This window comes from Acinonyx jubatus, chromosome E4 (assembly GCF_027475565.1).
Source record: "Acinonyx jubatus isolate Ajub_Pintada_27869175 chromosome E4, VMU_Ajub_asm_v1.0, whole genome shotgun sequence".
NCBI lineage: Eukaryota > Metazoa > Chordata > Mammalia > Carnivora > Felidae > Acinonyx > Acinonyx jubatus.
The window spans coordinates 50,118,795-50,142,029 of record NC_069395.1 but is presented as its reverse complement, the minus strand read 5'-3'; the positions used below and the strand labels follow the sequence as shown (position 1 = coordinate 50,142,029).

Sequence of the window (23,235 nt, the reverse complement as noted above, 5' to 3'; positions counted from 1 at the left end):
CCACAGTCTTCCTCTGTTCCCCATCAGATTCCATTCCCCACACAACATCCAGAAAGAGCCTTTGTGAAAGGTGGATCGGAACCCATTTACTCCCCTTCTTAATTTCTTTGTCCCCACTCTACTTAGAATAGGATCCAGATTCCCCACCTGGCTCATGGGCTCTGCTACAACCTGACCCCTGCCTACTCGCCTAGCTTCTTCCCCCAGCCACACTCACCATCCTCACTGCACAGCCACCCTGACTCTCTCCCGTGCCTGCTGAATGGATCAAGCTTGTTTTCGCCCCAGGCTTTTCATTTTCTTGGAATCCTCTTTCCCCTGATCTTCCTTGGGTGGATTTTCTCTTGTCATTTCAATATCGACTTAAATGGCACCTCCTGGAGAGGACTTTCTTGATTTCCCCTCATTTAAGTAAGCTGTTCAGTCACTATTATGTCAACTAATTTAATTCTGTATGTCACACTCATCCCTTCTTATGTTTTTCTTATGTTAGTTTGTCTCTCCTTTTCTTGAAATATCAGCTCCGTGAGATCAGGGCCCTTGTTAACCACTACAGACCTCGTGCCTAGAACAGCCCTGACATAACAGTTGTTTGTCTCATGTTTATTTTAATGAATTAATGGATTTGATGTGTCTTCTGTTGTGAGACAGAAGTCAATATGAGGATTTCCATTTGATGGTCAATGCAGGGGTTGGTGAGTGTTACAGGGAGGTAAGAAAGGAGGGAGGGAGGTGGTAAACTTGTTAATTGGTGTATGTGGGCAGGGCTTCCTCATTACATAACTGGTACCTTTGTACAAATTATGAAAAGGCTCACATCTGAACTAGGATGTAGTGTTGGTGAAAGGTGGGAAGAATGGGTCTCAGCTCCCACCCAATACCTGAATGGCTGCCTTTGTGTTTGTTGGCCACGATTTGCAGAGTAATTCATGGTAGCCCTGTGTGGGGGCAGTCAGTTAACACCGATTAGTAGGTCGGCTTGTAGTTGAGGCATGTGATATCAAATATTGAGTATAAAATTCAGAATCGGGACACAGTTGAATTCTAGAGCCCTTGCTCCGCTAGCTATATAAACTGTGCAAGTCACTTTCTGAAACTCCGATGTCTTGTCCGTAAAAAAGAGCATGATTGCAGTGATACTTTGCCTTACCTATATCCTCGGGCTATTTGGTGAGTCAGATGAAATCAGGGATAGAGAAGTGCTTTGGTGACTGAAGTTTTCAGTGTTAAAAAACTGTCCTAATCTAACATTAGTTATTATTGTCATAATTAGACCTGACAGATGGGAAGCCTTTGTTTATATAGTAATAATAAGGGGAATTGATCACATTCCCAGAAATACTCACATAAGAAAGATTCTGTTTGGGTTTGGTTTTTAGATTTTGATAACCTTAAGCAGAAGCTAAACCTCACTAATGACAGTGGTTTCCAACTCTGGAGAGACGGAGAAATCTGGCTTGTTCTCATTTTTCCTCCTCACTCACTGATTACAGCAACCCACTGTCATGACTGAGAGCGTTATTCCAGGTACCGGACATCATTCTTGAGTGTCCCTTTATGTCTCTGAACACCTATAGCCACTACCCTTAACTAGGTGTTTATAACGTATTCCCCTTACTGCTGCAGAGTTGCCATGGCAACTGATCTCTTTCTAGCTCTAGACCCAGACATGTTTCAGACCTCCTTATCCCGACATGCAAAATTCACTTTGTGGAATAAAAGGAACTGTTTGTGCCTTTTTGATAGTTAAAAATATTTAAATCAAAGTAATACATGCTCATGGGTACAAAACCAAATTGTACTGGAAAACATAGGGATGACAGCCCCCTGCCTAATTTTTCCCATCTTTCTCTCCCCTCTAGCCTTGCTCCCATATTTGATTATTTTACCTTTCTCTTTTGGTACTTACCTCCGTACCTCCAAATATTGTATTTATATTACTTGATTCATTGGCTTTAAACATTGTGCATTAGCTTTCTCTTATGATAAACAGGAGACTTTGACTCTTATATTGTCTCCTTCTTCTCCCCTCCATATTTCCAATATAGTTCTTTCACTGTCTTTAGTTGAATCAGTTATATATATTTACAACATCATGGCTATGATTTCTTTCTTTTTATTTCTTTTCTTTCTTTTCTTTTCTTTTCTTTTCTTTTCTTTTCTTTTCTTTCTTTCTTTCTCTCTCTTTCTCTTTCTTTCTTTCTTTCTTTCTTTCTTTCTTTCTTTCTTTCTTTCTTTCTTTCTTTCTTTCGCTGTATAACAAACTATGATTCTATTATTGTATTTCCTTTCTGGCATAGCTTCCTTCCCCAACCACACCCCCCCCCCCCCCGCCACCACCCTACCCGTTGAGTCTCTCTTTTTTTCCCTTTCTTCCTTCCATCATTTTTAAAAATATTTTTTAAGTTTATTTATTTATTGTGTGAGAGAGAATGAGAGTGAGTGAGCAGGTCAGGGGCAGAGAGAGAGGGAGAGAGAGAAAATCCCAAGCAGGCTCCACACAGTCAGCTCAAAAACCGATGCAGGGCTCGAACCCACAAACCATCAGATCATGACCTGAGTGGAAACCGAGATTTGGACGCTTAACCAACTGAGCTACCAAGGTGACCCTTCCATCATTTTTGATAGTCTCAATTATCTTATCAACTAATCTATCTAATTTTTTTTTTTTACACTCTTCTGGAGCTCTTCCTTCTAGGTTATTCTATTTTTCTCTCTCTTCCAATCTTGACCAGTTATCTAAGTCTGCTACACAGTTGTCATCTCAGAAATGCCCTTTGCTGCTTTTTGGATTGGAGCCACCATGTCCCGATTACCTTACCTTACCAGACATTTAACTTACAATCTTCTTTTCCTGGAAAATATCCTTAAGTAACTTTCTAAGGAAGAATGTTTTAGGTAACTTTTTTCTGAAAAACATTTCTTGAAGTGTTTTCGTTTTGCCTTTACACAAAATCAATAGGTTTGCCTTGGGGTAAAATTTTGGGTCAGAAAACCTTTCCTCTCAGGTTTTTGAAAAAAAATTCATTAGTTGCCTCTTGCTTCTCTTTTCATAATGGTGTGTCTTTTTAGAGGTGGAATTGTTGTTTCCTTTTAAAAGTTGTTTAGAATCTTAGCCTTGTCACTTGAGGGATTTTATGGTATTATAAACAATTTTTCTTCAGTTGAGCGCTCAGTGGTCTTTTTGATCTGGGCATTTATGCCCTTACCTCTGGCAAATTTTGTCAAATTATTACATTGATACTGCTTTATTCGGTTTCCTCTGTCCTCTTTTTTCCCCCTTGAAACTCCTGAGGATGAATCTTCTGAATCTATTCTCTGTCTTTTTTCTCTCATATGTTGTAACTGTTCTTTTGTTCTTTTTTTTTGGAGATTTCCTTTAGTTTATCTTCCAGCTCTTCTGTTGAATTTTTTATTTTAGCAATCATATTTTTAAGACCTTCTTATTCTTTGACTTTCTATTTTAATCCATTTTTATTTTGAGGATGCAATTTTTTTTTTGAGGCTAAAAATAAGATTTATTGTGATTCTTTTTTCCCCATGCACTCTATCTGATTCATCAGTAGTCAACTTTTATCTGCTCCCCCCCCCCTTAGTTTATATCTGTCTTTCATGCTGGTAGATTTCCTCAAATGTCTAGTGTTTGTTCACAATAGGAACCACACTTTTGGATCTTTACTTATCATGATCTAAAAAAGGATAATTAGCTCTGAATTTCTTCTTTTGGGGGAAGAAATCTGCATAGTGGAGAGGAGAACTTCTCTTTTCCAACTCCCTTATGTTTATTTCACATAAAGACTTTTCCTCCCTCTATCCTCTGCCTTGTATTCCTTATGCTAAATTTTATTATTAAAAATATTGAGTGTCTTTCATGACTCTTATTGGAAAGAACCATGTTTTGAAAAACAATTAATCAAGGTCCTGTGATGTGCCAGACACAATGAGCTAAGCAGAGGAACAAATATAAAGAATATATAAAGAGTAGGTGCTAACAACTTAGTGGAGAGTTTTAGTAATTTTGTCAAAATTCCCTGGATTTAATTTTATCAAAATTAAAAGCAGGCCAAGGCACTAAAAGCAGAATATGGAGGGGCGCCTGGGTGACTCAGTCTGTTAAGCATCTGACTCTTGATTTCAGCTCAGGTCATGATCTTGCAGTTTCGTGGGTTTGAGCCCTGCATTGGGCTCTGCTCAGGCAGTGTGGAGCCTGCTTGGGATTCTCCCTTTCCCTCTCTCTCTGCCCCTTCTTCACTCATGCTATCTCTGTCTCTCTCAAAAGAAATAAATAAAACTTAAAACAAAAACCAGAATATGGGGTGCAGATTGCTTTCCTGTGAGAAATATTGCTTGGGTCATTTGAAAGGACTTCAGATTCATAGGGACGTAGAGCTCTGGATTTCTACAAGAGTCTGTGACTTGGTTGAGTTGGTGGTTGTCTCTAAATTACTCATATATAGCATCCTATTATTACAATTAAATCACAGAGCTCAAGTTCACAACTCCATTATACTGTGACTTTGAAGGGGTCCAATTTCAACAGATGCTATAGTGGAGGACACACCTACAGATAGATTACTAACATGCATGGACAATGATTGGCATATGAACAATCCTCCTCATTTTTCAAGTCCTACTCAATGTTCTCCCTTTCCCCACCCTCAGCAAGACATCTAGCCCAAAGGAGTTCCTTTCCCAAAGGCTCTGAGAGGAGCAGAAAGCCTGAGGAATCCAGCATCCAAACATCTGTAACCCAGATGGGCCTATCAAAGGGAGGGTATTTATCAGACTTGGGCTGGTCAGAAGGAGATATGAATTATAGATACGTTACCCAGCCAGCTGAACAGATTATCAAGATAGAGGAACTTGGCTAATGGGTAAGGAAGGCTACACAGGCCAGATGTCTCTTTGTACATAGTAGCCACCCTGGGAGAGCGTCTACAAGAGCTGAGGGAAGAAAGGGGGTGGAGAGCCCACCTAATAAAATCACAAATGTCATGGGCCACTCCCTATGGTGTGTCCTCGGAAGCCAAGCCAAGGGAATCTCTATGCCTTAAGGGAAACTGGAGCTTCCCTGACCTTTGCAAGCTTCAGCTTCTTTTTGGTCATGACTGTTTCTGTTATTTTCCTCTCTAAAATTATGTCTCAGAGATGAAAGGCTCTTTGCTGCTGAACCCCCATTCCATCCCCTGCCCTCTCTCTCCTTTACATTTCAGAATTAAGCTTAGTATCCAGTCAAGGGTGCAACAACGTGCTTGCCTCTCCATTTTGGATTCTGTGTGTCAGATCTCATGATACCATTATCACAGAGAGAAAAATAAACTAAAATAAAAACAAAGAAAAACAAATGGCTGTGCAGAGTTTAAGGGAGCAATCACCCATCGCCTGACCATGCTTTGAAGCAGATAACAGGCTGCTGTGCGTTTGTTTGCAGAAGCCTGTGGTGGGCTGAGGTCTCTGTGTGTTGGTGACTCACTGTCTCTTTTCTGCCTCATTCCCTGAGTTTTGGCACTTGGGGGGGTTTGAGCAGAACTGCTGCACGTGGCAGTGCTAGAACATGGCACACCTCCCTCTGTAAGGTCCTCGGGAGGGTGGGCCGGGAGGTGCCCTGCAGGCGCAGCCGAGCGTGGCGTCTGCCCTTGGACACGGTAGAGTTTGTGTCTGGGGACAGGAGGGCAGATGCATGTGCCATCAGAGGGAACAGGTGGAGGAATCGGTGCCGCTGCACAGACTTGGATACTCAGGATTAGCCGTGCTCTGTTCACTCACCCTCTGTGGCTGTGGAGCCAGAGGAGTGGTTGGGCTGGGCCCCTGCAGTGGCGGGTCTGTTAAACATCAGCCAGGCTTCATTATACGTTTCTTTTGAAGTTGGGATTCAAAGTTCCCTGGAGCCAAACACACACACACACACACACACACACACACACACACACACACGGAAAATAAGCATAAGGGGTAGAAGAGGACAGAGAGAAAAGAAATGGAGGAGAAAGTTTAAAACAAAACAAGGAAACCTCTCAATCCCTCCCCTTCGAAATGCAAAAGCAGTGTAAGCTCTCAAGAGATGAGTCTCACCTTCTCCCACTCCAACTCCCAGCAAAGAGAATAGGAGGGAGGAAACAAGAAAACAGCTTTACAGGTCAACTTAAAAAGTCTGCCAACAAATAGAAATGTCTCCTGTTTGTTCTCCTATGGGCCACTTTCTCCATAGTCCCACCTGGTACCCTGTTGTAGGGTAACTGGAATCCATCGTTTTTCTGTTCACCTGGCTCAGTGAACTTTTCTCCCCAGGTAAGTGAGGAGAGGTTGTTTTTCTCGTTTTTGTGGTTATTTCCTAGCCAAATAGACAGACTTGTGAGAGAGCCATGTGGTATGTCTGGGTTAAAAATATTTCCTCTTAGAAAATTTTTAGGAGAGACCCTAGTCTGCAACCACCTTCAGTTGTTCAAGATACTTGGGCATTTTCCTAGGAGTTGGGGCGCTGGCCCTGGTATGTGGTCAGATGCCAGTCTGTCTCAGATGATTTCACTTAGGGATCCCTTCCTAGAATTTATGCCTAGGAATCTGAATGACGGCTGCACACGTACAACAAATGTGTTTTCTTTCTCTGTTTCTCTGGGAACCCTATTTGGATGTTACTTTAGTAACTGGAGGAAAGTTAAATCTTGTTGGTGGGTCTTCCCCCTTGACCCAGAGCGGTAGGTTGGGGAGAGGGTGGAACAGATAGCATCAGAGGTTTTTCTGAGGATGTGTTTCATCGGGTGTCACTCCCTGGAGGAAGCTTCTCACTCATTAATTCCCTGAATCCCAATGTGCCTCTCACTTCTCATCAGGAGCTCTGTCTGCAGACAGGGATCGGGCTCCTTCGCTTGACACTTGGATGATGCCTACTTATCCTTCAAGTCTCAGTTAAGATCTCACTTCTTCCTTCTTGAGACCATTCCTTTGTCCTCAGATAGCAATGAGCTGTGTCGTTTGTATCACTTCTCATTCCGCCTACTGCCACCACTCTGCTCTGACCCCATTGTCTCTCACCTGTATTATTACAGTAGCCTCCTAACTGGTCTCACCCATGTTTTTCGTGCTTCTCCATCCCAGTCTGTTTTTTTAAAAATATTTATTTATTCATTTATTTATTTATTTATTTATTTATTTATTTATTTATTTTGAGAGCATGCATGCACAAGTGGGGGAGGGGCAGAGAGAGAGAGAGAGAGAGAGAGAGAGAGAGAATCCCAAGCAGGCTCCACACTGTCATCGCGGAGCCTGACATGGGGCTCAATCTCATGAACCGTGAGATCGTGACCTGAGTCAAAATTAGGAGTTGGATGCTTAACCAACTGAGCCGCCCAGGCGCCCCCACCCCCAGTCTGTTTTTAACATAGTAGCCAGAGTAATCCTATTAGTATAACTCAGATCAAGACATTCCTCTGCCTAGAATTCTCCAGCAGCTTCCCAGCTCATTCAGAGTCCAAGCCAGTAGCACTACTGTGACTTACAGCGCCCTATCTGATCTGTCGCTAGCTACTTCTGTGGCCTCATCGCCTACCATGCTCCCCTTGTTTACTGTATTCCACCCACACAGGCTTTCTCATTGTCCCTAGACTTGACAGACAGACTCCTACCACGTGAGCTATTCAGTGGCTTTTCACTCTGTTAGAACATTCTTTCTCTAGATCTCTACATGGCTAGTTTTCCTATTTCCTTCCAGTCTTTTTTCAAAGTCACCTTCTAGGCAGTCTCCCCCATTGACCTCATCTAAAATTTCACACACTCTTCTGACTCCTCATGATGTCTTTCTCATTTTATTTCTTTTTTTAGATTTTATCACTAGCATATGTATAGATACATATATATATACACATATATATATATACATATGTATGTGTGTGTATTAGTGATAAATATGTGTATATATATTTATATATAAATAAGCACACTCATATATATATGTGTATATACATGTGTGTATATTTATGTATGTATATATATGTATGTATGTATATATATGTATGTATATATATATGTAGATACACATATATATATAGTTTTGATTAATGTCCATCTTCCCCACTTCTCTAAGTTCCATTAGAGAAGCGGTTTTTGTATGTTTGGGTTACTGTTTCACCCTAGCACATAGAATAGCAAAAGGACTAGACAAAGAGTGTTCAATAAATAACTGTTGGATAGAATGTTCTTACCTTGGAATGGTGGTTGCCAAACTATGGCCTGTGGGCCAAATTAGTCTATTGCCTATTTCTGTAAATGAGATTTTTTCGGAATGCAGCCCCATCTGGTTGTTTACTGTTGTTCATGGCTGCTTTCATGTGGCAGAGTTGTGTAGTTACAACAGACTATGTGGCCCAGAAAATAAAAAAATATTTACTATTTGGCCCTTTACAGAAAAAGTTTGCCAACCCCTGTCCAGGTACATACTGATCATACTATATTGTAATTACCCATTGTTGCCTCTCTTGCACAAGACTTAGGCTCTTTTTTCATACTTCTTGTAACACTGAAAGTACTCAGTTGGTGTTTTTAAAATGAATTAGCAAGTATATAAATCAAAAATCAATGACATGGGGGAAATGACAGTGTCGGGCAAGGGTTTGGGCACAATAGAGTATGCTACTCTGTGTTGAAAAAACGTTATTCAGAATACACAGTTGAATAATCCTTTTTACTGGTCTCATTACTTTGGTAGAATTGCCATATTCAGAAGTAAGTAAAAATAACTAAAGATACCCATGAAAGTGTGAAAATGTTAGCTGAGGAGGGAAAGGCTGTAAGCCATTTTATTCATTATCTCATTACTTGACTAGCAGAGCTCCCAGATGGCTCTGAAAGTATGAAACATGGAGTAAATTTTGATGGTCGGAGAAAAAGTCAACTACAATAGGCAGGAAGTAAGATGATTGAGATATTAGCCAGGAGACAGTGATTGAGATAAAGAACAGATTCCTCACAAGGGATATAGCAGTCACCCTCTGTTTACACTTTTCTAAATAAAGGGTGGGGGGAGCACTGTTCAGGGCCTTCCCATCAGATAAAGGCTGTTTGAAATGATGTCACATATTAGCCAAGATTCTTGCCAAACATTTTAGTTGGGCTTTTGTGGTTGTAAGGAACAGAGAGGCTCACCCAAGTAAACTAAAAAATAAAAATAAAAAATAAAGATTTGTTATACAATTGCATATAGGCTGGAAGTGGAGCTCGAAGGCTCCCAGAGATGGGGGAGTTTCAGGAGTAGAGGCTGCAGGGTTCTCTAAATCTTAGTGCATTTACAACATTCATGTCTTGTTAGCAGTTTGCTAGATTATTAAGAATTCCCGTACCCTTATAGCTTTAGTTTAAAACTAAACTCATCTTGTCTTGGCTTCTGCTTTATCTATTAACTCTTCGGATTCATATCCCATTGCCCCTTGGCCTCGGTCTTTTGCATTATCTTGGTTCAAATGCTGGAAGCCGTCAGTGTGAATTAGCCCAACTCATCTTTACATTGGAGGCCAGCAGTCATAGGTTCCTGGCCAGCCTTGAGTTCAAGCAATTTGTGGGCAAAAGAGCAGGACAGCGGGGTTCTAAGATAGCAGTCCTCTCCCAACTGGTGCCAACAATCTGGGTAGAGCGAGCTAGTTTTTTGTCTTCTCAGAGATGAAATACCTGCAGTCATTTCTGGCACTGTCCTTTTCCTTAGATCTTAGACCTTGGTATTCCTAGTAATGTAACTCCCACAGAAGTTTAATGCCAATTTTATTTCCAGGATTTTGTGATTTAGAATTCAAAACTAAATTTGTCAGGATAATCCAGGTAAACTACCTAGTTCATAGTAGCATGTACATATCTTACTGTGATATATGTCTGTCATCTATCAATCATCTATCTGTCACACAAATGAACAAAGCACTTTGTATGAATTATCTTATTCAGTGCTCACAATAGCTCCCCAAGTAGTCGATATTTTTATTACCTCCATTTTATATAAAGAAAACTGAAATTTAGATAAATAACTATCATTATGCAGTGGCAGAACAGGGATTGAACTCTGACTTCAGAGTCTATGTTATTAACCACCATTCTGTATTGTGCGTCAGGAATGGGTCTTACATGCCTAACAAGGTATGTAGCTCATAGTGAGTGTATAATAAACATTTATTTATTTTAATTATATAGTGTTTGTCTGGGAGAATGTATACTTGAAAAGATGAGGGAAAGGAAACGGAAATGACTGTGTACTTATTCTTAGGAAGGATGTTATATAAGAGGTGGATCCTTTAAAACATGATTAGTAAGCTGCAGGAGAAAGAGTTTGTAAGGCAAAGGAAAAAAATATGAACCAGTGTATAGATAGTCATATGCAAACCTGTTTTGAACACTATAAAAAGAACATCTTGAAAGGAGGGGAAATTTCCTAGGGAAGAGTAAGAAAGAGAGACAATTGGAAAAGATATTGGGAAGCCCTTAGATGGGCTAAAGGATTTGAACAGTGAGCAATTGGGAGCCCTGTGTTGTGTATAGAGATATCTATTAATCCATTGATCAGCTGGTCAATAGATAGATGAACATCTCATTTAATATATATCTGTTTTAATAGCTACCATCCTTCTTGAATTTTAGATCTTCCTTCTGAGATCATTTGGCTCATCCCTGAGAGACAGTTTTTGGGATTTCCTTTATTAAATGTTTGCCAGTCATATGCTTTCTTAGTTTTTATTTCTATGAAAATACCTTTATTTTACCAAACTTCTTAAAAGATAGCTTTGCTAAGTATGTAATTTTAGATTGGCTATGTGTTTTCTCTCACCAAGCTATTATACCAGAGTCTCCTGGTTTCCATTACTGCTGTTGAAAAGTTAGCTATTCAATTGTCATTCTTTTACATTTATTCTACCTTTTGTCTTAGGATGTTCTTCCCCTTGCCCCAAGATTTTATTTAAATTTAAGGTAGTTAGCATGTAGTGTAGTATTGGTTTCAGGAGTAGAATTAAGTAATTCATCACTTGCATATAACACGCAGTGCTCATCACAACAAGCGCTCTCCTTAATACCCATCACCCATTTAGCCCATCCCTCCCCCCCACCTCCCCTCCAGCAACCCAGTTTGTTCTCTATAGTTAAGAGTCTCTTATGGTTTGCCTCTCTTATTTTATTTTATTTTATTTTATTTTATTTTATTTTATTTTATTTATTTTATTACTTTTTCTTCCTTTCCCCTATGTTCATCTGTTTTGTTTCTTAAATTCCACATGAGTGAAATCATAATGTATTTGTCTTTCTCTGACTTATTTCACTTAGCATTATACATCGTGGCTCCATCCATGTCATTGCAAATGGTAAGATTTCATTCTTTTTGATGGCTTTGTAATATTCCACTATGTGTATATGTATATATACATATATCTGGGACCTCTCTCTCTATATATAGACACACACCATATCTTCCTGAGATCATTTCTTTGCCTTCAGTGTTCTGCACTGTGATATGTTTCACTGTTATTTGATGTAGATTTTTCTTTATTATTGCATTTGAGATTTATTATCATTTCTGAATTTAAGCACTCATGCCAGCATCATTTATGGAAAATTATTAGTCATGTTTCTTCAAATACATCCTTTTAATAATTTTTCTATTATCTCCTTCTGGATTTCCTATGAATTATATATTACTCTTTTTCACTCATGTCTCTTAACATCTCTTTTTGTTTTTACTTATTTATTTATTTATTAAAATATAATTTATTGTCAGATTGGCTTACACCTTAACATCTTCTTCAGTTGTTCATCTTTGCCTCTCTATGTTGCATGTTTAGCAACTATTTTTGATTTATTGCCCCATTGGCCCTTTCTTCAGGTTTTGCTAACTTGCTTTCAGAACCTACCAATAAATTTTTAATTTTTATTAGTATGCTTTTTATCTTTGTAAGTTCTATTTAGTTCTTTTTCATATCTGACTAGTCATTTTAGGAATCAGTTTCTGTTACTTATTCATACTTTGGATATTCTCTTTTATTTTTTTTTCAACGTTTACTTATTTTTGGGACAGAGAGAGACAGAGCATGAACAGGGGAGGGGCAGAGAGAGAGGGAGACACAGAATCGGAAACAGGCTCCAGGCTCTGAGCCATCAGCCCAGAGCCCGACGCGGGGCTCGAACTCACGGACCGCGAGATCGTGACCTGGCTGAAGTCGGATGCTTAACCAACTGCGCCACCCAGGCGCCCCATTCTTTTATTTTTAAAAACCTATTAAAGTGACAGATACATGAATTTATACCTGTGATAAAATTGCATTAAACGAAACACACCCATAAATTAGTGTGAGTAAAAGTGGGGAAATCTGGACAAGGTTGGTGGATTGTACCAATGTCAATATCCTGGTTGTGATATTGTACTACAGTTTTGTAAGATGTCATCATTGGGAGGAACTGGATGACAGGTGCTTAGTACTACACTGTAATGTTTCTTACAAGTACATGTGAATATGAAATTTCCTCAAAATAAGATAGTTAATTAAAAACATATTAAGCATACTTCTATATTTTATATCAGCTAGCCTGATTGTTATTTCTGCTGGCTCTTGTTCATGGTGCCTTGTTTCCTTTGCGTTTATGATTTTTTTAGGTTTATTTATTTATTTTGAGACAGAGCGAGAGAGCAGGGGAGGGGCAGAGAGGGAGAGGGAGAGAATCCCAAGCAGGCTCTGCACTATCAGCACAGAGCCCAGTGGGGGGCTTGAATCCACGAACTGTGATATCATGACCCGAACCAAAATCAAGAGTCAGATGCTTAACCAATGGAGCCACCCAGGTGCCCCTGTGTTTGTAATTTTTTTATTGGGAGCCTATGTTCCTTAAAACTTTATCTGTCTTGTTCTTTTTTACTTCTACCAATTGTCTGGGCACTACTAACACAAAACTAAATTTCTATGATTGGCATGAGGTTTTTTAAGACCATAGAGTATTATGAATTTGCGGTGCAAACCTGTGAGGTTTGACTGTGGTGACTTCCCAGGGGAGATTTTCAGCATCCATATCCAGTCAAGATCAGGCAATGTAAGTTTCCTTGCTGTCTCCCTTGACGAAGTGGGCTTTAATTTTTTTTTTTTTTTTTTTTTTTTTTTTTTTTTTTTTTTTTTTTTTTTTTTTGGTGCTCTGTTTTTACTGATGGTACAATCCTGGAGAGTTTTGGCTTTGTGTGGGGTTCTTCCATAAAACTCCCCACCTTGACTAAACCTTAAATTTTGTTTCCTGTCCACGATTTTCACAAGGTCATCAAACTGAAATTCAAAGGCATTAAGAATGGGCAGAGCCTCAGAGAACCCAGTGGCTTCAGAGAATGTTTACTTTTGTAGATTCTTATTTTGCTTTATATGTTGACTCTGAAGATAACTTAATTTCCTTTTAGCTTTGTAATTCATTTAAAATCTATTTTTGCATTTTATGAAGAAGTTGTAGTTGTTTTCAGATATTTCCTTATATCAGAAATGGAAGTAATTTTCCAGAAAACTAACCTGGAAGTAACGTACAGAATCAGTGTTATGATCCAGGGAGATTGGAGGCAGGAATGTGAGTCTCTAAGCTCCTGTAGTAGTCTGCACAGGCAAGGATAACGGGTTGAAAAAGATTATGGAAATTATTGTGGCATAGTGGAAAGAAATAAGAAACTAGAAATGAGCAAAACTGAGCTAGGGTTTTAGCCCTAGCTCTAGCCTAGTCACATAATTTAAGCATCTGTTCATTTATATTCATATTCATATTGTTGATACTCAGCAAATGTTAATTGAGCACCTAGTCTAGCCCAGGCACTGTCTTGGGCACTGTGGATATTGTGGTGAAGGAAAAAAATCCCCTCCCTCCTGGAGCTTATAGTTGAATGTGAGAAGACAGTCTAAAACAAGTGAATACCTGATATGCCAAATGATAAGTGCTGTGGAGAGAGATTCAGCAGAATAAAGGTAACAGAGAATGTTTGCTATGGAAACAGGATAACAGGTGTCCAGGAAAGGTCTTACTGAAAAGATGATATTTGAACAGACAGCGCAAGTTAAGTATGGAGTGAGCCACATAGAATCTGGAAGATTATTTCAGATGGAGGGAAACAGCAATGAGCTACCATGGCTGGAGTAGGATCAGTTAAGCAGAGATTAGTTGATGGAGACAGGTCACCTGGCCTGTTAGGCCATTGTGGGGATTTTAGCTTTTACTTTTGATGAGGTGGGAAGTTGCAGGAGGCCTTGAGCAGTGGAATGATATCAATGGAGAAGGTATGGAGATGTGCCTAATTGTCCTGTCTACCTCAGAGGGATATTGTGAAGTTTAAATGAGATACTACCTGTTGAAAGTGCTTTGTGAATTAAAAATACCTCCTAACTGTTTGGTGAGACATTGCATTGGGTTCAGCAGTGAGTTTGAAGAGATAGTGGAAATCCCCAAGGAGATACTGGGCAGAAGACTGAAAAAGAGATGTGAAAGAATCATTCATCTCAGTGTGGAACTTACAGGGGCAAGGTCATGCCTTATATAGAAAAAGAAGTCATCGTGAAACGGAAAGCATAAGACATTAATCACCCTGATCCATACTCCTCTCCTAGACTTCTCTCTCACCTAAGTACAAAAAATGCAAAGCTGAGCACAATGAGCATCTTTCTCTACTTTGCTTTCAACAAGATTTATGTTCAGGAAGGCCTCTGTCTACCATCTGTGTTCAGTACTTAGTAGGTACTAAGAATTACCTACAGAATGAATGCTACAAAGCTGGAGGTGGGGTCATAGCATTTAGGTCGATGACAGAGTTAGGGATTGAAAATTATTTCAAGCAAAAAGTTAAAGTAGTAAATGCTGGGATCAATACATCATGAACATTTACAGGGACGAATTTAGATTTTAGGATATAAAAAACCCCGCATAAACCAAGCTGGTGTATACTTGTGTTTGCGGCAATCAATGTGAAAATAATCATGAGCATAAGCTTCATATGAGGCAGAAGTGTGATGTGGCCATGAAAAGTATGCCAACAATTTTGGACTCCGTTAAAAAGGGATAGAGCGCTTGATGGCTGGAAAAGATGCTCCCTCTAGACACAGTTCTGATCAGGCTCTGTCTGGAGCCTGTGCTCAGTTCTGGGCAGCAGGTTTTATGAGGAACATCAACAACCTGGAACACATCCAAAGTTTGGGGGGAGAGTGGTGATGAGCAAGATGGTAAAATAGCCTGTTCGTCATCAAGTACGGATTTGTAATGTCTCCTACTTGATCAAGGAGCCAGTATGAAGAAATGTTTAAAAAGTCACAGTGTCTTCTTTTGCCTCTCGCTTATTCTGTTCATTTGTCTACTTATTCATTAATTCATTCAGTTTCTAACAAATATTTATGGGATGACTACTATGTTTTGTACACAGTCGTGGGCACAAGGGATATGATCCTTGTCTTCAAAGAGTTCAGGTGGGAGAGACAGACATACATGAATAGAATTGCAATCCTGAGTCAAACAAAGCCAAGTGCTGTCGTTAATAATCTTTGGCCCCCTGAGTCTGAGTTGCTACTGTAACTAACCAATTTGTCTTTCTACTTTTGGTCTTCCTCCTCTTTAGCCCCAACATTAACTCTGTACACCCTCACCAGAAAAATCATTCTAAGAATCATTTGTATATTCAGCTCCTCCCAACCGGAAGGACTCATTGGAGGGTGGAGAGATGGGATTTGAAGTTGTTCTTGAAAGATGGGTAATAGAGACCAGAAGGGAGAGTATATTAGGCAGGGGATTAAGGTCAATAGAGAATTGGCATCTGTCATATAGTATAAGGAGATTTAGGACAATAACTATTATAGTAATTGCCATTTGTTCAATGTCCTCACCATTAACTGTGAAAATAGGGCAGCATTATGGGGCACCCTGTCTAATATTAGGAGGGCAATTTTATTCAGATTGACTTCATGTGGAACATAATACTTTCAGGTAAATACATTTTGTAATTCTATCTGACTCTTCAGTAGTCTGGTCTATGCCTCTTCCATAGGTTTTAATATAATGGGGAAAAAATCATCATCTCTAATTTTGCCATTCAGGGATCTTCCTGCGTGATCGTAGATCCTTGGTCAGCAAATAGATAAAGTCACATTCCCCCCCCCCCTTTTTTGTACCATCACAGGTAGTTTTGAAAAGGACACATAGTGAAGATGGCCTGTGCCATAGTGGTCTATCCTGTCTTCAGAGTTCTTGGGGGAGTTGTCACAGCGTATTTATGTGTTTAATTTATGTGGATCACCTGATTTCAAGAATTTATGATGGTCAGCTCTAAAACTCAAATCTAAGGAATTCTTTTCTAACGTTTATTCAAGTACTTTTCTTAGTTTTGCTTCCTTATACATTTAGACTTTATTTCTTCCATGGCAAGAGAAATCCTTATGCATTTTGCATTCATATTTCTAAATAAGAGGTCTCTGGAAGAAATGTTTATCTTTTTGTTTAGGTGTTAGTTATACCAGGTCTTTCTGCAGATAGGATTTAATGTGTAATTTATATTTTCATATGATACAACAATTTAAAATAAGAAACATGTGGATAAAAAAAGAGAAAATGAGGACAGATTAGAAAAGTTAAAGTCAGTGGTGAATTTTTAGTATGAGTGCATATATTAGAATGCTAGAGTTAGAGCACAGATTTAGCTCTGAACTTCCCAGAATTGGTACAAGAAGTAACAAAGTATAGGCTACATGGCTCACTGTACTTATATGATGAAAACAAACAGCCGCTCAGGAGAACAACTGGCAGGTAACCATACTGGACAGAAATGTCTCCTGGGCACCACATATAGAGAAAACTGTGTCGTGTGATCAGCAGCCTTTCCAGGAAATGTCCTTCTGCAAAAATCTAATACTTTCTTGAAGAATCAGTCCTGCGACTGCTCTTCAGCACAAGTAAAGGTAATTTTATGACCTCAGTTTCCGTCTTTTAGAGAATGGTTGGACTAATTTTACCCTGGAACAATTTTGAAGAACAGGAAAGAGGGTAAGTAGCCCTCTGTGAAGGTAGGAGAGGAAAGATTCAGAGCCCGGCTTACAGTGGCAGATATGAACTGAAGAAAGGACACATCCTCTGAGACTGGAGGGAAGGCAGTAGAGTGGATACAGACACCTGAGTTTTTGGCAAGCAGGAAGGGTTTGAGGCCTTTTTTTCCCGGTAGCATCGATCTTCTTGATGATGAAGGAGGAAATGGAGGGGATTGCTGACAACTAGGGGCTTGAGAAAGGTGGGGATTGTTCATAGTAGCTTCTTTTCAGTCTTTATCTGCAGAAGTGGGAAGGAGACTTAGGAGTCTCCCCCATCTCCTTCTTTCATGCATTGTTGTGAAAGAAAGTGACTCTGAAAACAGCTGCTGTGAATTTGTAAGGGGAGCAACCAAGGTAGATTCTGAAAGACATGTGAGCCTACTTGGATTCAGAGTCATGGGACCTCATAACGATCTTGGAGGTCATTTAGTTCAACTTACGTTATGTTACATTACATTATCTTACGTTACGGATAAGGAAGCTTGCCTTAAGTCACAAAACCAATTGATTGATTGAATAACCCAAGGGGAGGTTGTCTTACTCCCAGTTGTTTCTTCAACTGCACCTAACTACTCAAGCTGCTAGGCAGAAGGCAGAGGACTCTTCATTTCACTTTCCCATTTCATTCTATACCTCTGCTTCACTCCATAACCTGTAAACTATATTTTGGAGTTCAGAAGAAGAAATTTGAGATCACAGATTCTTAAGTAGACTCCTTGCCTAGGTGGCCATGTGCTTCTCAGGTCTATTGGTTTCATAAAGTAAAATCATTAATAGGGGCACCTGGGTGGCTCAGTTGGTTAAGTGTCTGACTTCAGCTCAGGTCATGATCTCATAGTCCTTGAGTTTGAGCCCCTCATTGGGGCTCTCTGCTGTCAGCACAGAGCCCGCTTCTGATCATCTGTCTCCGCCCCGCCCCCGCCCCTTCCCCACTCATGCTGTCTCTCAAAAGTAAACATTAAAAAAATAAAATCATTAATAAAGTAGATGATACTGAGGAGAAAAATAAGAAGGATGATCAAAAAAAGATGTGAAGTAAAGTTCAGAATAAGAATAAAGCCCAGAGCTGCCCGTCACTATGGGTAATGTGACTCTCAGGAAATTAGAATGGGCTGACCCTGTGGTGTCCATGGCTGGGTGCCCCGGGAGCCTGCTGGCTTGGTGACCAAGCAGCTTCTTTCTTTGCAGTTGGCATTGAGAGCAGCATGTAAGTCCCAAGTTTAAAAGAACAAAAAGAACCATGTTCCCATGCCTCATTGCAGTTGCTATAGAAGAGGTTGGGAAATAAAGGAAAATTCCAACGATGGATGGGCTAAGAAATCCCTATCATTTTTCCAGAACAGGCAGCATTCTTCTGCTTTGAAGAGTGAATAAATCATTAACTCAACCCAGGGTGGGGGACAAGGAAGGAGGTTAAGGGAGATAAAGAGGTTGATGGTGAAGGAAAAGAGAGGACAAGTGGAGGAAGGAAACAGCTAGGGTCGAGAGGCACCTTGTCCTTTTCTTTGTAATTTTCTTGAAATTCTTAATTTATCAAGTTTTAATGAGAGTCAAATGAAGAGCAGATATTCAGTTGCCATGTGGAGGGTCTACCTTAGCCATTTCCCTGGAGGTATGGAAGCTCTATTAACTGGGCCATAGACTGTCTATCCTACAGTGGGAGCTCGTGTTAGGTCAGAAGCCTATCGAATGAGCTCTGTTACTACATATGAAAACTTCAAAGGCTGGCCAGAAACGAAATAAATCCTTTGAGATTACATTTGTTTCTTAATTCTTTTTTCTGTCGAGTTTCATGCAAGGTCCTCCTCAGGCATCTAGAACCCTTCACATTGTATCTAAATGGGGTTTTAAGACAATGGTTGGGCTCACTGAGTATACTCCACAGGAGTGTGGAAGAGACTTCAAGTCAAAGTAAACTCCATGGAATACTGAAGAGGCAATCCTTCTTAGCAAGAACATCTTATTGGTTATGATGACTTGTCTGAAGATCTGAACTGCTCTCCTAGTTCTTCCTTTCATGGATGGTTAAGACTTAAAAATAACGGTTTTTGAGCAGTGAAAACGATGTTTGCAGTGAGCTAGGTCACAAACTAGAATTTAAGAACTGTGGGTGAGTTATGTCATGACAGACAACCCCAAGATATTTCTGATGCCAACGAGTACTAGCTTATGTAGACTCTTATCTTTAGTTCCTCCATTTTGGAACTTGAGATATTTTAGTATCAAGTGAAACCTTGTACTCCTTGGATCCTATAGACTCTATTTGGTGGCCTCTGCTTATGGTTCATACTGTGAGACCTATTTTGCCAAAACAGCTTTTCAAGACGAGTGACCTGGACCTTCAGATATCATCAGATCCATGCCCTATCTTCAGAGATGGGCCACTGTTGACCCGTGTTTATTATTAACCACACCCAAATAACCTAACAAGGCTATTTCACCATATTTCAGTCAACCACTCAAATGTGCAGGAAATAAGAAAGAATTCTGCCTTGGGGCCCATGCTGTGCTGTTTGGTATAAATTAATTGGTATTTCAGTGAGTGAACTTTTGTCAGTATACCCATCTATAATGGGTATGTTGTGAAGAACATACTAAAGTTGAACACTGAAATCAAGAAATTTTATCATAAGCATTCATGTATTTGTTTATTCATTTATTCAAACAGTATTCGTAAAGTATGCATGATGCACTACATCATACCTGAGTATCTAAGTACTGTTTCTCTGTGAGATTTACTGAGGTGAATAAGGGATAGTTTTGGCTATTAGAGATTTCTGATCTCAGGCATTCATTAATTCAACAAATACCTTCTTTGTATACTAATAATTAAGGCAGGATAAGAGAAACCACCTGGGACTGTCCAGGTAAGCCAGGACATATGGTTGTATATCAGGGAAAGATTTATGGAGAAAGTAGCTGTTAACCTGGACCCTGATGTACATTAAGACCATGGTCACATATCCTCCCTCATGTACATTGTACCAATACCTCTGTCCTTCACATGTGTGTCTTGTAGCTGTCTTAGCGTTAAATAGATGGTAGTTAAGTTCTCTTGGTCACTAATTGTCTTAAAAAGAGGGGTTTTTTTAAAATTTTTTTTTAATGTTTATTTATTTTCGAAGGAGAGAGAGACAGAGTGTGAGCAGGGGAGGGACAGAGAGAGAGGGAGACACAGAATCCGAAACAGGCTCCAGGCTCTGAGCTGTCAGCACAGAGCCCGACGCGGGGCTCGAACTCACGGACTGTGAGATCATGACCTGAGCTGAAGTCGGACGCTTAACTGACTGAGCCACCCAGGCGCCCCAAAAAAAGGTTTTAAACTAACTTAGATCAACGTTTTCTTTAAAAAAATTTTTTTTAATATAAATTTTTGAGAGACAGAGAGAGACAGAGCCTAAGTGGAGGAGGGGCAGAGAGAGAGGGAGACACAGAATCTGAAGCAGTCTCCAGGCTCCGAGCTGTCAGCACAGAGCCCAACACGGGACTCAAACCCACGAACCGCGAGATCATGACCTGAGCTTGAGTCGGATGCTTAACCAACTGAGCCACCTAGGTGCCCTGATCAACGTTTTCTGTATAGAGGTGACAGTTTTGTTATCTGTGTCAGAGAAGGTACATGAGTTTTGACCTAGGTGCCAAATTTAACTGAATAAGTTAGCTGGTAAGTTCCTGAAGCATGGTTTTAAAAAGGATTCGGAATGCTGTATTTGGTTATCAGTGGACCTATGGACATAGGAGGTCAAATTGGTAGTGTTCATTTGCTTTCTCTCATGAAAGGATTTTATACATAAATCCAGCAGGAGATTTTCAACAGTAAATATATATCATTAGCTTACCACTTTCAACTGTACAATCTCTTGGGAAGAATAAAAATATAGCTGATCCTTGAACATCTTGGGGATTAAGGGTACCACCCCCCTATTGAAAATCTATGTGTAACTTTTGACTCTTCAAAAACTTAACTACTGATAGCTTACTGTTGAGTGGAAATCTTACCAATAAGTCAATTAACACACATTTGGTAAGTTATATGTTTTAGACACTGTATTCTTAAAATAAACAAGCTAGAGAAAAGAAAATGTTATTAAGAAAATCAAAAGGAAGAGAAAATACCTTTCCAGTATTGCAGTGTATTTATTGAAAAAATCTGCATGTAAATGGAACCGTGCAGTTCAATCTCATGTTATTTCAAGGATCAACTGTAATGAAATTAAACTGAATTTTCCGTGAGTCTGTCTATAATCTGTCCTTTTCCTTTTTCATATGCATTTGAATTAGCTCAAATGTATCAAGTAATAAGGTCATCTGCCAAGACTTTGAGACACATTAGTGAATGCTACTGTGCTGTTAGGAAATTATGCAGTGGGACCTGTAGTGATTTATAAAGTAACAGAGGAAACTCATGATAAAACAATATGCTATTTTGAAATAGTGGCTAATTTTAGGGAGGGTATTATGGTGTATTGAAGGGACCATTGGAATGGGAGCTAGGAAACTTGGATCTCTTGTTCAACTTTGCTATTGCTTATATGATGCTAGGCAGACCACCTGTGTCTTACGGTAGTTACTTAGTCTTCGAAAGAAGAAATTAGATCATTTCTTGGGGTTCCACTTCCAAATCGGTATTGTCTGGTCATTTCAAATCAAATTCATTTTATAAGTCCTGGGATTAGCAGGTTTTTTTCTACAAAAGGCAAATAGTAAATAGTTTAGCCTTTGCAGACCATACAGTCTCTGTCTCAACCACTCAACACTATTGTTATAGTGTGAAATCAGTCGCAGGCAAAGTGTCAATGAATGGCTACGACTGTGTTCCAATTAACCTTCATTTACAAAAACACCCAGTGGCCCACAGGCTCTGGTTTGCCAACCCGCATATAAATATATCCCTGCAGATGATATCTATTGTTGACTAACAAATTAGTCCAAAACATAGAAGCTTAAAACGACAAACCTTTGTTGTTTCACAGTTTCTGAGGGTCAGAAATTAGGGAGTGGCCTAGCAGGTGGTTCTGGCTCAGAGTCTCTCAGGAGGCTACAATCAAGATATCAGACTGGGCTATAGTCATTTGACATGTGACTACACCTAGTTCTAAGCTCATTCATGTGGCTGTTGGCAAGAGTTATCAGTTCCTCATATGTGGGTCCCTCTATAAGGCTGTTCACTACGTGGCTTTCCTTAGAGGAGATAAGTTGAAAGAAAACTCAAGATGAAAGCTTCAGACTTTTTATAGCCTAACTTTGGAAATATGTCCCATCACTTCTGTCTCTATTCTATTCATTAGAAATCAGTCATTAAACCCAATCAATACTCAAAGGGAGGGGATTATATAAGGGTGTGAACACCAGGTGTCAGGGATCCCTGAAAATCATCAGTGATGATGTCTACCATGCTCCATTATAGTGACTTACTCATATTAGGCAATTTTTAGAGCTTTTTGAAAAAATGACTTAATTATGAGGGTTGTTTGAATTTAGTGCTATCAGGTGTCCTAGTGACCTCAAGTAATGGAGGTTAGTGTAAGAATGTAACTGGCTCTGCTGGTATGAGAAGTGGCTCTAGAAATTCTATTTAATTCACCTCTTCCATCTTCACCTTCTCTAAACAGAGATGATCTAGTCAGGCCAATGGGTCATAATCCAATATGGAACATTTTTACTGGGTGGTTTTCAAATAACACACTAATTCCTGATTCACTCAATTATGGCCAACATAATAGAGTTAGTTCAATCTAAGCAGATGGTTTTTGCAAAGCATTAAAAAATGGTGTGAAGTTGCTTCTCTTGGAAGAGAGAAATAAACTAGTAGACACTTTGAGACTTTATGACCATTCCCAGAAAAGACCATGTATATACAGGAATATGTACTGAGAGCCAGTTCACTCAATGAAAATGCTTCCTGACTGTCATCACAAAGGCACATGCTAAGCATACGTTCCTGGAAGACTTTTATTGCTCTATTTCTGTTAATACCTCTTTTGGTAAAGGAGTGGCTCTTGGGAGCATATTTGCTCAATTCTCAAGATGTCAAGTTACTGCCTGGAACTGTCAAATTTCTTTAGATAATAGAAGTCTATGGAAAAACACTTCAAGTGAGACTCAACTTAGAGAAATATACTCTATTAGCAAATACTCTTGCAAGAGATTGAGTACAAAAAGTAAAATAAACTTATAGCTGCATTGAAGATTCATG

The 23,235-nt window shown here is 39.5% G+C and overlaps 1 protein-coding gene across 3 annotated transcripts in view; it reads left to right on the top strand.

Moving 5' to 3' along the window:
* The window catches only part of PAPPA2 (pappalysin 2), a 525,758-nt gene that overhangs the window by 291,468 nt on the left and 211,055 nt on the right, over window positions 1-23,235 (top strand). The window lies entirely within an intron of this gene.